Source organism: Carettochelys insculpta, chromosome 1 (genome assembly GCF_033958435.1).
Source record: "Carettochelys insculpta isolate YL-2023 chromosome 1, ASM3395843v1, whole genome shotgun sequence".
NCBI lineage: Eukaryota > Metazoa > Chordata > Testudines > Carettochelyidae > Carettochelys > Carettochelys insculpta.
Genome location: NC_134137.1, coordinates 218,990,097 through 219,006,178, shown reverse-complemented (window position 1 = coordinate 219,006,178; position 16,082 = coordinate 218,990,097). Strand labels below are relative to the sequence as shown.

The following is a 16,082-nucleotide window of genomic DNA, read 5'->3' as shown; positions in this document are numbered from 1 at the left end:
AATATATAATGTGGTTTTCACTTTGGCACTAGATTCCAGATACAGTGGGCAAAATATGAAATGTAATTTGGTTTAAAAGGGCTTTCTGTGTATATTCAATAACTGAGTTGCCCAGTAAGACCAAAATAAAAATTGCTTTTGTAATTCCAAAGAGTCACATTCAGCTTTTCATTTTTATTCTTTATTAGGTTTTTGGGTTTTCTGAACATAAAGACCACTTATTTCATGCCTCAGAGTACAGTAGGTTTTTTATTTTTTTGACTCTTGCCTTACTTTAGTGACCAGTCTTATGCTCCCACATCATCAGGTGAACAGACTGCAACACAATAACTCAGATGAAAAAAGACAAACAGCTTGTTGCCTTTTAAGTGTAAATACGAGTGCAACCTCATTTCCCAGTCATGCTTCCAAACCTGCCATGCAAGACACACTGCACCAGACAACATCAAGAAGCGTGCCTGACAGCTGTGTGCATCTTTAACTCACAAATATGGATTTTTAGGATTAAAAAATCCTAACATTAAGTTTGCTGCATTTTTCTATTTTTCATTATGAAGATAAAATCACATTTCTACTGTGTTACAAGTAAAGAAAGTTTTTTGTTTGTTTTTTTTAAATAAAATTCAAATTGAAAGACTACAGACAATTTACATACCTTTCATGGACACAGACCAATTCCAGATAGGTATGGTCTACAGGCTTTACAATTCAGAAGTCATAAATAGAACCACAAGCTTCCTCCTAATAAATTATTTTGTGGAAATTTACCAAATTAGGACTTAATCTAAAACCCACTTAAATGAATGGATATCTTTACCTTGATTTCAATAGGCTTTAGGATCAGGCATTTAAGTAATGTCTGCCTGTGCTAATTATGAAAATATGTTATGAATTACTACTTTTTTTTTTTTATTTCAAATTCATACTACAAGAGACAGTTCTGGACACTACCACAGTATGTGATCAACTTTGCAAACAGAAAAGTATAAAACTGGTAGGAAAGATTTTATTTTCATCTTTTAAGAAGTTAGTAAACAATTGATAATACAAAAGAAATAAGCATTTAGTCTTTTATTTTAAAAGATATGCATTAAACAACAACAAAAAATCATCTGAACCGGTCACATTTTTAAATTACATATATAGAAGTGTCTTGTAGAGTGACTGTTAATTAAACACTCCTAGTTTAATATGATCCTTGGTTTCTTGGGCAGAAGGTTTAGAAGATATCCTTTTATCTCCTGAAATGAACTAGAAACATTCTGAAAACCTTCTTCATTTTAGAACATTCAATAGAGAATATAAAGCCAAAAACTTTCATTTCCACTCAATTCATAAATGTACCTCCTGTTTAATTTACTATATGCATTAGAGACCTACAGGTGTCTAATTCATCTTGTTATCTAAAGGATGAAAAATATATTTTAGCAAAGAACATAAGAACGGCCATACTGGGTCAGACCAAAGGTCCATCCAGCCCAGTATCCTGTCTGCTGACAGTGGCCAGTGCCAGGTACCCCAGAAGAGGTGAACCGAAGACAACGATCAAGCGATTTGTCTCCTGCAATCTGTCTCCAGCCTTTGACTAAAGGCTAGGGGCACCATACTTTACCCTTGGCTAATAGCCATTTATGGACCTAACCTCCAAAAATTTATCAAGCTCTATTTTAAACTCTGTTAGAGTGCTGGCCTTCACAGCCTCCTCTGGCAAGGAGTTCCACAGGCTGACTGTGCGCTGTGTGGAAAAAAATTTTCTTTTATTAGTTTTGAACCTACTACCCATTAATTTCATTTGGTGTCCTCTAGTTCTTATATTATGGGAACAAGTAAATAACTTTTCAATATTCACTTTCTCCACACCATTCATGATTTTATATACCTCTATCATATTGCCCCTCAATCTCCTCTTTTCTAGACTGAAAAGTCCCAGTCTCTCTAGCCTCTCCTCATATGGGACCCTTTCCAAAGCCTTAATCATTTTAGTTGCCCTTTTCTGAACTTTTTCTAATGCCAGTATATCTTTTTTGAGGTGAGGAGACCACAACTGCACGCAGTACTCAAGATGTGGGCGTACCATAGTTTTATATAGGGGAAGTATGATATTCTTCGTCTTATTTTCTATCCCTTTTTTAATAATTCCTAACATCCTATTTGCTTTACTGACTGCCGCTGCACACTACGTGGATGTTTTCAGAGAACTATCCACTATAACTCCAAGATCCCTTTCCTGATCTGTTGTATCTAAATTTGCCCCCATCACATTGTATGTATAATTGGGGTTATTTTTCCCAATGTGCATTACCTTACACTTACCCACATGAAATTTCATTTGCCATTTTGCTGCCCAATCACTCAGTTTGCTGAGATCTTTTTGAAGTTCTTCACAATCTACTTTGGTTTTGACTATCATGAACAGCTTGGTATCATCTGCAAACTTTGCCACCTCACTGCTTACCCCTTTCTCTAGATCATTGATGAACAAGTTGAACAGGACTGGTTCCAGGACTGACCCTCGGGGAACACCACTAGTTACGCCCCTCCATTGTGAGAATTTACCATTTATTCCAACCCTTTGTTTCCTGTCTTTTAACCAGTTTCCAATCCATGAAAGGATCTTTCCTCCTATCCCATGACCACCTAATTTACATAAGAGCCTTTGGTGAGGGACCTTGTCAAAGGCTTTCTGGAAATCTAAGTATATTATGTCCACTGGATCCCCCCTGTCTGCATGTTTGTTAACCCCTTCAAAGAACTCTAATAGATTTGTAAGACACGACTTCCCTCTACAGAAACCATGCTGACTTTTGCCCAACAAATCATGTTCTTCTACATGTCTGACAATTTTATTCTTTACTATTGCTTCTACTAATTTGCCCGGTACTGACGTTAGACTTACCGGTCTGTGAATGCCAGGGTCTCCTCTAGAGCCCTTTTTAAATATTGGCGTTATATTAGCTGTCTTCCAGTCATTGGGTACCGAAGCTGATTTAAAGAAAAATCAGATACTCAACAAATTGTAAAAGAGAAGAGTGAAACCACAATCTTAATAACATCTTCAAACTTCTACAAGAATTGTCAAAATCACATCTGATTCCTGAATATTATTGCCACTAAAAAAGGAGCTTCATGGAGATGGCAACCTGTAATTAAATCTCATCTGACTGGCAGCTATTGGGTGTATAGCACTTATCAAAATGGGATTTTATTTGTCATTTCTATATTAAGTAACCAAAAACAGTCTTTTGAACAGAAATATTGTAACTGTAAACACATTTTTGCATAAATTTAATTTCCAACATCTAATTTAGATTAACTTTTTTCTTGTAGTATGTGACCGTTTAAGACAGCATATTTCTGATTATTTTGCACACCATATATACTTTTTTTTTTTTTTTTTTTTTTTTTTTTAGTTTTCACCCTTTTTTGGGTATTATCAATACTGTATGACAAGAATGAGATGATTTAGGATTGTACAGATAGTTTAGAGTGGCTGTTGGATTGTTTTTTAAACTACTTGAGGATTGTGGGGAGGGATAGCTCAGTGGTTTGAGCACTGGCCTGCTACATGCAGGTTTGTGAGCTCAATCCTTGAGAAGTGCTTTAGGGATCTGTGGCAAATCTGCCAGGGATGGTGATAGGTCCTGCTATAAGCGCAGGGGACTGGACCTGATGACCTCTGAAGGACCCTTCCAGTTCTGTGAGACAGGTATGTCTAACTCCATATTTGCCTCCTAAAAATAAAATTTTCTGCCTGATATGACCAGCACAGAAATAATGGGACTTTGTATCTTCAATGTAATGTTTTAGAAGAATGAATTAAACCTTATTCTTGAGTAAAAGAAGGCAAAGAGAATCTAAACGTATGTCTACACCGCAACCTTATTTTGAAATAAGCTATTCTGGAAGAGCTACTCCCAAATAGCTTATTTCAAAATAATGCTGCAACACAAAAACTGCCTTTCAAAATAGCACTTCACTATTTCAAAACAAAGCATCTACACACATAGAGCTTATTTCGAAATAGAGCCACTGGGTACACAATAGCTTATTTTGAAATAGGCTCTACTCCCTGCCTAAATAGCTCACATTTCAAAATCGCTATTTAGAAACAGGTGCTATTCCCAATTGGCCACGTCTATACTACCCCTCCCTTTTGAAAGGGGTATGTAAATGCTGCAGATCGGAAATGCTAATGAGGCACTCATGAATATTGAATGCCTCATTTGCATAATGGCAGCCACCCAGAGCACTGAAAGTGCTGCTTTCAAATTGAAAACGAGCCATGTGGACAGTGTTCCTTCAAGAGGAAGATGCATAGATGCTAGGACGGTTATTGCAAAATAACTTTGTTGTGTAGACCTACCCTGACTTGCACAAGGTCACAGAGATTTAATCAGCAGCACTGCAGGAATGTGACTGTTATTGAGACTAGGTAATGTTAAGAAATAAAAAGATAAAAATGAAAGTTCAGAAAGATATTTAAGCATCTGCTTAAATCTAACCCAATGCAAAAAAAATCACCAAAATACATATTTAAGTCCCCTGAACTTCAAAAAGAGGTTTAAGAGCACAGTTAAACATTTCCCTGAAAAGAGGTGATGTACTTAATCATGTTTAATTGTAAGCAGAGTCTTAAGTCCTTGGCGAATCCTGTAGCCACCTGACTCCCATTCATGCTATCATGTATTTGTTCAGATGAGTAGATGTAAGTAAATGTAGGTGCCCTAATGAAAAAAACACTTTCAGCAGTTTCAATTTGGGGCTTGACTCTACTGTCCTAGAATGTGGTCTACGGGAGTATGAACTGTAGTGCTTATAGGGCTGTAAATAACGTGCTGGGCTGTAAATAGCTGGTGCTAAAGGGTAGCTCGTTTTCATTAACATAGCTGTGTTTCAAACAGGGTTAAATTAACGTTAACTAGGTACTTCTTCATTCGTACTAGCAATGGGCAGTTACAGCTCAATGCTTTAGGCACACTGCAGTTCACACTCCTGTGATCTGTACTGTTGGTCTGTGTAGACAAGCCCTAATGTAAAAATAAAATACAAAAGAAACTGCCAGTGAAGAGGAATTACAGTGCAGTATTTCTCAACCTTTCTTTATAAAGTACACCTTTTTTAAAAAATTATAAATACCCCCAGACTCCTCTTGTATTCCCCTAAGGGCACACATACCACTGGTTGAGAAACATGGCCCTAAGGTAATCTGAGGTCTTGAAACAAGTGTCATTCAACCATTCCAGATTAATGTGCCCTTTTTCCGGACTCAGATTTGTTTTTCACACCCCCAAGTTACACCTCACTTAAAAAGTACTTACTTACAAAATCATGCAAAAATATCACAGAAGACTACTACTGAAAACTTGCTTTCTATCATATTTCTATAAAATACAGGAATTGGAATAGAAATATTGTACTTACTTTTCAGCATAAGGCATGTGAAGCAGTAGAAAAAAAGCCATTGTCTGAATGAACTTTTAGATTGTACTGACTTTACTAGTGTTTTTTATGTAGCCTGTTGTAAAAGTAGGCGCTAGATGAGCTGATGTACCCCCACCTCTGAAGTCCATCATGTACCCTCACGGGTACTTGTACCCTTGGTTAACAAACACTGCCTTATGGTATAGTCAGGCCTATCAAGGCCTTGTCTCTATTAATTCATTGCTCTCACCAGTACTCTCACTCACACTCCCAAATCAGTTCTGCTCTTCCAGGGCTGATTCGGCATCATACCTAATAGCATGGTTTTCTATAGTACCTCTCTGTTCAGGGAAGGTGAGGGAAAGAAGCCTCTTAAACATTGTGTGACATGTACACTGTACAATCTTTTCCTCCAAACCTCTGGTTCTCAACCAGGGTACTATACTCCTTGGGGGTACTCAGAGGTCTGCCAGGGGTATAAACTCATGTAGCTACTTGCCTAATTTTACAACAGGTTTACACAAAAAGCATTATTGAAGTCAGTACAAACAAATTTCCTACAAATGACCTGTTCGTGCAGCTCTGTTTTTTACAAACTCAGATTTAAGTACAATATTCATATTCTAATTCATTTATTTTCTAATTTTCTGGCACACACGAGAAGGTAAGCAATTTGTCAGTGTAGTGTAACACTTGTATTTTAAGGTCTGATTTTGGAAGCAAGTAGTTTTAAAAAGTGAGGTGAAATGTTTGGTCTTGCGAGCTCCCATCAGACTCCCAAAAGGCCACGCTTATCTGAAAAGATTGAGAACCACTGGTTTAAACAAATGTGTTGCAATGGTAGAAAAAAAATGTTGTTTGTCTGAAAATGGCAGGTACTGGGAGTAGTTAATAAAAATGGTTGAGAAACACTGCTCCAAACCATCAGTATTCTGTAACAAAATACAGTGCTTTTTCGGTTCAGCGCCTTTCTTCATGGGGCGGGGGTGGGGGAGCTGTTCTAGCAGACCCAGGTGGGGAGCCAGCTTAGTATTAGCTCCTTTTATTTTTAACAACAAACAAAAAAAAATGGAAAAAAAAACGAAAAACAGAAACAAAAAACAAAACAAAAAACAAACAAAAAGCTCTGACAAAATCTATCCAGGTTTCTCAACTGTGTCATTTAGGTTTGCTCTTCCACAGAAGTTATTCAGGTCTCCCTCATCTTGGGAATCTGGACTCTGAAAGCTTTCATTGTGGCACCCAAAGATCATTGCAATTTGTTACAGGCTAATAATGCACGATAGAGGTTATCAAAAATGTCTCTTGCTTTCTTCCACACTGTGGTATCAGCATGAAACATCCCCTTCAAAATGGATCATAAAGCACCTAATATCCCTCTGAGATCCACTTCCTGTGTATTAGTGCAGCATTCAGCACAACGCTGTCTAATCCTGGCACCATGTTCACTACCACAATACAAACAACAAGCAATACCAAATTCAGGTCATTATTCAATGGTCCTTCCTTACTTGGCCAGAACTCCTATTGACTTAACCATAAAATAAAGTCATCATACAAGACTCCATCACCGTAAGGGAATGTCTTAATATGCCATAAGCAATCGCTTAGGGTGTTGACGAGAAGCAATTTTACCAGATCATGCTTCCGTAACAATTTCTAATAGACACATAAATAAGCACAGTGCCATCTTAAAGATCTAGCTGATGTAGCCAGTGGAACTCATGGCTGGGCTGAAGCATTATTTTATAATTTGGATAGTCCTGAAGACCACTGTGTCTGATTCAGAAAATTAGCTAATTTGGTTGGCTGATTATTTAAATCACAAAATAGACTGATGAAAAACAACAAGAAGTCCTGTGGCACCTTATAGACTAACAGAAGTTTTGGAGCGTAAGCTTTCATGGGCAAAGACCTGCTTTGTCAGATGCACTGGGGGTCATTCAGAAGAGGATTTAAAGGGGGGGGGGGTCTCAGTAAAGGTGAGGGCCAGAGCTGACAAGGTCTATTCAATCAGGGTGCAAATGGCCCATTACTGGTAATTAATGTGGAGTAGTGATCATCAAGAGAGGAGAAAACAAGTCAGATCAATCGGGGGGGGGGGGGGGGGGGGGGGGGGGGGGAGATTTGGCCCACTGTCAGATTCTAATTTAGTCGTCTAAACTAGACTGATGCTCTCTCTCACATCCTTCTATCTAAGATATTTATCTGGGCCTCATGACTATCATAAGATAAGCACTTTGCAGTTTTCAATGTCTTTAACCCCATTGGGGTATGGAAATACTATTATACCCACTTCACAGAAAAAGACTGAGACCAAGGATCAGCTTTTAAAAGGAAATTAGGGGCCCAGCTAATCACCTACTTGTGTTTGTAAGTCCTGATCCTAAATGATTTGCATGAAGTCACACACAATGTCCATGGCAGAGGAGGAAGTTGAACCCAGAGTTCCAATAGGCCAATATTCTACTACTTGTATGGTTCAGGCTAATGATACAGAGTTTACCAGTTGCAATCCAGACACATCAACTTTATCTCACTTGGAGATTGAGGTTTACATCACTGGTGGGGAGGAAGAGGACAGAAGAGCACTGAACAATATAAGTGCAGGAACTAAGGGTGTGGGAGGTGCTGCCATAGCCCCAGGCTTGAACTGGTTCCCATCATATAAAGGGTTTACAGCTTGGTTCAATGGGTCTCAGCTCTCCCATTATAAAAATTGTTCCAGCATGCCTGCTGAACAATAGCCAGCTTTTAAAGCACATTATAAGGCTTATCAGCTTTGTACTGCAGAGTCCCACTTGGCTGTTTCATAATCACAGAACATAAAACAAAAAAATAGTTGTGTAAATGGAACCATAGAAGAACTCCCAAGCCTGTGCAAGCAACAGAAAATGAACAGAATTTGTATAGATTCTGCTATAAAATGGCACCTTTACTTCCCTCCTCTACTAGCACCATCAACTTCTCTTAAGTTTTCAGGCTGTATCACTGGTTGCCTGACCCTACCTCCATGAGATCAGGAGGATTAGCTGAAGCCATTTTGATACGTTGTCTCTGAGGAGTTTTCTTTTTCTATCAAGAGGCTAGAACTGCAGCACAACATTAAAATTCTCTTATGGCCCCATCTGTTAAGACCAAATTGGATTTGATGTGGAGGAACAACAGCCTTGCAAGACACTATGAACCAAGTTAGCATCAACACAAAAAAAGGAAAAAGAGAAGAAACAAACTTTAAGACTTGTGACAGTTGTTACATACTGCTTGGTGACTGAACAAAGAATACATTCACAACTAGCAGGGTAACAGTCTGAACAAGAATTTCCCAGAAATATTCCAGTTTGTTGAAGCCATTTTAAAATTACCTCATTCCTTCAATAACAAAACATATTAATTTTGACTTTAATGTGTGTTGTGTATAAATTGGAATCAAATTCTGTGGAGATAAAAGCAGCAGGTTCTTTAAAGATAAATTTTCTTGGATGGACTAGAGAAGCTGTTCAGAACAGTACTTACAAAAAGTTAGGGGATAAAATTTATTTTTCAAATTAAGGCATTGATTCAGCAGCATGTGCCTAATTTTAAGCATGTGAGTAGTACTGCTGCTATTAATGGGACTATTCAGATGCCTAATGTTAGGCACCTACTTAATTACCTTGCTTTGCCGAGGCCTTTACAAGATTTAGATCAAAATTTAAATACCAAGATTTCAAAGTAACCAGCTTTACAGTAAACCCTCAAGATACATGCAACTAGTTAATGTGACTGCAGCCCCGACAGGAGCGGGAGATGGCTCCTGTCATGGGCGGCAGATGCCAGTCACTCTGCTGACCTTGACAGGAGCACAGAAACTGCTCCTGTCAGGGGCAGCAGCCACAAGTCAGGCTGTCATTCCTCACAGGAGCAATGAAACGGTTCATGACAGGAGCAGTTTCCCAGTCCCTTCCACTTGCAGAGTCAAGAAACTGACCAGGGCAGTAGCCCTGGTCAGTTTCCTGGCTCCAAGGAGCAGAGGGGAGCCCGGTGGGCGGGTCAGATTTCCCGGTTCCTGCAAGCCCAGGGGGTCCAGGAACCAGGCTGCAGCCTGGTTTTCATCTCCCCTAGACTTGCGTGAAAATTTGAGTTATGCAGGAGATGCAGGAATGCAACCCCTGCATAACTCAAGGGTTTATTGTATTTTGAAATCTTTTCAGAGGAAGGGAAAATAGCAGTATCAGAGAATCTAACAACTACAGCTGTTTCAAAGGGAGATGTATATCATCTGCCGTTCGTGTGAGAAACTCAAGGTGTTTGACCAAAGTGTGCCCTCAAGAAATAGGTACCATTATAGCTATCTTGAAGTCAGAGGCAGCCTCAGAAACAGAACAGTTCATGTAAGGTTGTCAGCAATCCACTCCCTGCATGTTTGGGTGCAAGTTCAGTTACTGAAGCCTATAAAGGCAACAAAATGTAGAGTATCAGGAGACCTTGCTAAATCTTAAGAAGAGTGCAAAATAATTTCCCAAGGAACATAGTGAAAGGATCACCCCAGGAAATTCCTAAAACTAGTCCAGAAAAAGTAGTAGGAAGTAACTAAAGAGACCAGCCCTGCATTGGTGAATTGATCACTTATATGAGCCTCCCCCGCTCCCCGAATCTCTAATTTGATATTAAAACTATCTAGGATCTGAGTAAAAAAGGTAGATGGTTTGATTTGGTGTTGCGAACTTGCATGCCTGAAGCAGGTACAGCTGTGTGTTAAAATGTCAGTTAACATGCTCAAAAATACATTAGCATTTCTGATTACGAATCATTCCCTTCCAGCATAAACTATGTCAACAGAAGCCCAGATAAGGTCAGCCAAAAAAAAAAGATTTCTTTATGATAACTTTTTTCTTAACCTTCTCAGATCAGGCTGGCTTCATCACGCATTAATTTAATCACACCTCCCCCAGCAGCCCTTGCGTAAATCCCATTGGGATGCAGGAGATGTTGAAAGATAAAGGGAGCCTGAAGCAGTTCCCATACTGCCTTTTTGATAAATGCGATATTCGGCTTCCAGTTATTTCACAACGTCAATGACATTAACCTATCAAAAGATGCTTTCCAACAATAAGGATTGCACTATCATCTTTCCTTTTTAATAGAATACCTTGTGTAGGGTGTGAGAAGACATTGTAACGGTCAAGAGTGCAGTCCAGCCCCTCTGTGAATCCTCAGGAGAATCTAAACAGACCAGTCTGTGCAAGGTGAAAAGCTGCAAAATAACTGCCATGGGAACTACTGCAGAACCAGGCGCGCTTGCCAAGACTTCAAGGCTACGCTGGCAGTAGGCCACAAGAGATAGTGATAGGAACGCATAGGCAATTTTAGGCAATCTTATGTTAATGAGTTGAGCTTTATCAGCTAGTGTTAGGAGGCCTGCTACAGAGCCTCTCCCCGAGCGAAGCTCCGACGCGTCGGGTTTTCCCCCCACTGGTGACTGCAGCGTCTCCGGGGCTCCCGTTGCGGGTGTCACGTGCTTTCAATAAACCAAATGTAGCACTCGCCTTCTGGGTGCAGCCTCGTTTCTGGGGAACCCGAGCCTGGTTGGTTACACCTTGCAATCAAGATATTTGGTTTTTGACCGCAAGAGGCTTGAATTGCCAAAAAAAAAAAAAAAAAGTACTGACTCCCAATTAGTGCTCTCATGGACCTGTCTGCTTCTTATTCAGTAGAAGTCCCAAATCACAACTTGATACATGTGTTCTGTGTTCATCTCAAATTGTAGTTCAGTAAAAGCCGTGTTATCTGGAATTTGAATAACTAGCACTCTCTATTAGCTGGCATCTCCTCCGCCGGTGGCCACCCAGCAGGTGCTGGCAGAGCAGGGCCAGAGGGCTGGGAGCCAGCTGCCTGGCCAGAGCCAGGGCCTGCGACCATGGGCCAGCTGCCTGGCCAGCAGCAGCAGGGTAGGGGCCTAGGGAGCTGGCTGCCAGGCCAGGGCTGGTGGCTGTGGGGCCAGTGGCAAATTTGATTATCTGGCACCCCCAATCCCAGGGGTGCTGGATGATAAAGCTAATACTGTAATACATAAAGTGATCCTCTGTTTTAACATGCACATAAGAGACATCCCTTCATAAAAAACCCAATTCTTTATAAATTTGCAGGGTGTTACACCCCAAAACTATACTAATGCTGTTCATTAATGTATTTTTTTTTTCCCAGATAGGGACGCTGGACAACAGATATTTCCAAATTCCATTCTCTCTCCCCACAGAGTTTGTACCCCAAGTACAGAAAAGAAAACAAATATTTAATATTCTAATCCAATACAACAAAGCAATCTCTCAGTGTTTAACAGATTAATTTTTAAAATCCTCCTCTCAATAATTATACCTTCCCAATGCACCAAATGGAGTTAACACAGTATATGATGTAGGACTGGTTTAGTCAATTCTGGCCCAAGAGGTCTTTCTGAGTTAAGTAGTATCTCTCACCGGTCACTCAGTTTTACTGTCCTCCTGTGGCATGCAGCCTGAAAGTGCTCAGTGACAGCAAGACAAATCTTAATATTAAAATTATATTAAAATAATGCACCAGTTATACTCTTGGCAACATGAAAAGCACCATAACTATTTGCCAGAGGTTAAGGATTGACTATAGACCAAGAAAAATCTCTTGGTCAATAATCAAGAACAATCTCTCTCTAACACCTGAAGAAGGTTTCTCTATGTAAAAGTTGAGCTGTGTCTGCCAAGCTCATCCACAGCTACTGCCCATGATTTATCTTATCTTTTAATAAGAGACCTTCATTCTTCAGGACATGGAAAGTTTCAGAAGGGAACACAAGATCCTGAAGTCTCCAGTAAGTCTGCTGAAGAATGTGTACAGTTTTAAAATGTAATGTCTAAGTTCCAGATATAATTTAAATAGTCCTCTTACACAAGACCAACAATTTAATTTCATGACTGTCATAACAACTTATAACAATATATGGAAACATGAATAATTTTCAGTTGAAATAATTACAGCACATAAGGCATCAGACACGTGAAGTTATTCTGTCTTGCCACTGTGTAACAATTAAAGGGTGGAAACAAAACGTGTTATAGTACCAACTTTCAAGAACTGTAAGTTGACACTGAAATCCGTCATCACATACCATTCCATACAGGATATCATTAGATGTCCTTGATGAATTTATGGGCTAGTACTCCATCTAGCACATTTATTTTCCATATGCAAATCTCTGAAACCCCATTAATTCTCTAACACTTCAGCAACTTAATTTATTCAAATTCATTTTTTTATTATACCAGTAAGGTCTACATTTTTTTTTCTTTTAACGTACTTCTACCTTGGCAGGACTGGTCTGTGTCAAAGCACAGTACTTTATTATAAACTGTTGGTTTTCTATGCCTAAATTTGCTTTGAACAGAGCATCTTCTTATATTAAAACAAATTATTTTTCACTTTCTAAATTTCCATGAGAACAAATGTCAAATTTCAAAATCAAGGCTAATTTAAAAATAAAGAAAAATACATTAGGTACATGCCGGAATCATTAAATGTGAATGCCTGAAGTCAGATTCTCAAGTCAATATTCAGGCATCTAAATGAAAATGCCCTCATTTCCAGATGTCCTTAACACCCATAACTCCCAACAAATTAAAAATCTTCAGAACCTCCTACTGAGTGTCAATAGGAGTTGCAAGTACTCAACACCTGTGAAGAAAAAATGAAACCATCCGTTTCTTTGGGGTGACTGTATCTGGGATGTAGATTTTTACCTTTTGGACATAGCACTTCATATTGAACTGCCCTCCTTCAAAGAGCTGTCAAACCCATTTTGTCCTCACTACAGGTCTGTGAAATACATAATGAAATATTAAGCTTATTTTTCAGAAAAACGGGAGGTATGGGAAAGCGATTTGCTTAAAGACACACACCAAGTCTGTGTCACTGAAGGAAGTTCCTGTCTCTTTGTCCTGCTGACTGGACCATTTTTTCAGAGGTGCTCCTCCAAAGAGGCTTCAAACAACCCATAAGATTAACTTCGCTGTAAAACAAAGCTGAAATTATAATACTGTCTTCCATTCACCCCATCACCAATGTTCCAGATCCTGTTTCCTCCACAATGAGAAGGGATGAGAACTTAATTTGTCTGTTTTTTCCACCTTTGCAGTGTCCTTTCCACCTAGGACTAATCACCTGTCTCCTGTCCTATCCTGAGCTCTGCCAAAGGTGAGGAAAGAGGAAAAATTAGTCACAGGTTCAGCTGGGATTTATAGCTACCAGGATAAGCGATAGGAGCAGGCCCTTGAGTGCTCTCATCCCTTCCCTGCCTTCCCCTCCCCCGCCAGCTTTCCTCCCTTCCTGGCCTCTCATGATTGACAGAGTAGACGGATGCACCCTTCAGCCCCCATGACCAAGACAAAACCCAGGGAGTGACTCACCAGGGCCCAACCAGCAGCTGCACATGCTGTCTTCTATTATGCTCTGTTCTATACAGATTCTAACATTACCCTCATCACAGAAGGATGGCCACACCATTCAGAATGGCATTAAGCAACTTACACCGCCCACATGGTTCCTCTTCTCTTTTCCCTGGGGGAGAGGTGGTGCAGGGGGGAGGAGACTACATGTATAGGTTACGTTTACACCCCATTTTCCCCTGCAGATTCTCCTATCCCTTTGCTTTGTTTTTCTGCCGTGCAGCTGGAAAGCAAACTGAAGTCCATGCACACAGAAGAGCTGATTGACAGGAGGGAGGGAGTTGGTGAGCTGACTCACTCTGCAACTGCTAATCAACACTCTGAGACAATCAAAACCAGTGACACTGCCTGGGCTGGGCTTGGGACAGAGGTCTGAAGTGCCTCCCCATTCACAACAGCAGTCCTGAGTACAGCTGGCACTCATGCGCACAGAAAACGCCTATAATTCCATCGTCATGGCTGCACTCTAAGGCTACGTCTACACCAGCCCAAAACTTCGAAATGGCTATGCCTTATTAGAATGCCGGCAGCCGCGGCACTTCGAAATTGATGCGGCTTGCCACCGTGCACCTCGTCCAGATGGGGCTCCTTTTCAAAAGGACCCCAGCAACTTCGAAATCCCCTTATTCCTATCTGCTGTTAGGAATAAGGGGATTTTGAAGTTGCCGGGGTCCTTTCGCAAAGGAGCCCCATCTGGACGAGCCACATCAATTTTGAGTGCCGTGGCTGCCGCCATTCTAATGAGGTGCTGAATATGTATTTCATTTCCATGGTCATTTTGAAGTTTTGGGCTAGTGTAGACACAGCCTAAGGGAGCAGGGCCTAGCTTACCCAGGCAACTACAAATTTGAAAAAAGTATTTCTTATAAGTGCTATAAAAAGTCATTGGGGATGGGGTCTAACTCTCAGTAAAGTTCTATCTTGCAGAGGTGGTCTGTATAACTTCACAAGGATTCCATTCCTAATACTTTTCAAAGTCTGCATGATACATTTATTACTGTAGTCTTGCCTAAACTCTCAAACTATTTTTATGAGACCCTGAACAATAATAATAATTTAGGGTTAAGTTAAACTTGCTAAAATGAAGTATATTTAGTACAAAGTGTTAAGACCTTACAGTCCAACAATTCCTAATTACCAGGGAGAACACAAGGACTTGTACTGTATGGGACATAGCTGGTTTAATAAATGTGGGGAAAGTACCTTTGAGATAAGGATTTGCCTATGTTAAATATTTATCATTTGTGCTCTAATGGGAAGCATTATATTTTGATGTCATTTTTACCCACAATTTGGATTTTAAACCCACACTCAAATGCTTATGTTTTTAAATGATAGCACAAACATCCTTTTCAAGTTTTGGAAGTGAAAACAAGGATGATCTAAAGCAGTGTTTCTTCAGCTATGTTCTGTGGAACAGTGGTGATCTGTGCACAACATGCAGGTGTGCCACAAGCATTTGACACTTTTTTTTTTTAATATAATACACTGATGTATATTTTCTGTTGTTAAAACCAGATACAAGGTTATGGCTTTATTGCTATGATACCTGATTAAATTACTTCATTGGGTTTTGCTGTATATATTGCTATTTGGTGGGGGGGGTTGTTTGGTTTTGTTTGTTTGCTTTTAAAAATTCTCATAGGTGTTCTGCATAAAAAATATTACTGTTGGGTCTTCTGTGGTCCCAAAAAGTTTAAGAAACACTGATATGTAGCAACCTTTCTGAGTCAGAGTGCTGAAATCTGACCTTTTGATCTCTATGGCTTGTCTACACTACCACCTTCCTTCAAAGGAAGGATGGTAATTAGGGTGTTGGGAGTTTACCAATGAAGTGCTGCCATGCATAGGCAGAACTTCATTAAGCAGATTGCCCCCTGCAGCAAATTCGAAGTTTTAAACTTCGAAGTACTGGCACCTGTCTTGCTGCGGCTCACCCGCCGGTACTTCAAATTGCCAGGGCAATTTCAAAGTTCCTTTATTTTCAAGAAGTAAAGAGACTTTGACATTGCCCCAGCACTTTGAAGTACTGGCGGGTGCGCCGCGGCTAGACGCGTGCCGGTACTTTGAAGTTTTAAACTTCGTGGGGAGGAATTTGCTTAATGAAGTGCTTTATTAGTAAAGCACGGCAGCACTTCATTAGTAAACTCCCAACACCCTAATTACCATCCTTCCTTCGAAGGAAGGTGGTAGTGTAGACAAGAC

At 40.0% G+C, this 16,082-nt stretch overlaps 2 protein-coding genes and 1 long non-coding RNA gene across 5 annotated transcripts in view; 1 reads left to right on the top strand and 2 right to left on the bottom strand.

The window, feature by feature from the left end:
• The window catches only part of CMSS1 (cms1 ribosomal small subunit homolog), a 422,380-nt gene that overhangs the window by 217,743 nt on the left and 188,555 nt on the right, over positions 1 to 16,082 (bottom strand). The gene's annotated exons all lie outside the window — the stretch shown is intronic.
• The window catches only part of FILIP1L (filamin A interacting protein 1 like), a 377,577-nt gene that overhangs the window by 176,008 nt on the left and 185,487 nt on the right, over positions 1 to 16,082 (top strand). Inside the window, exon 1 of one of the 2 annotated variants that reach the window (XM_074999495.1) lies at positions 13,611 to 13,626. The exons of the other annotated variant lie outside the window; for it this stretch is intronic. The gene's annotated coding sequence lies outside the window, so the exon portion shown is untranslated. Of the gene's footprint in view, positions 1 to 13,610; positions 13,627 to 16,082 lie in introns of those variants that run through there. 2 annotated transcript variants of the gene reach the window in all.
• LOC142015813 (uncharacterized) overlaps positions 1 to 16,082 on the bottom strand; it is a 156,385-nt gene that overhangs the window by 17,599 nt on the left and 122,704 nt on the right. The window lies entirely within an intron of this gene.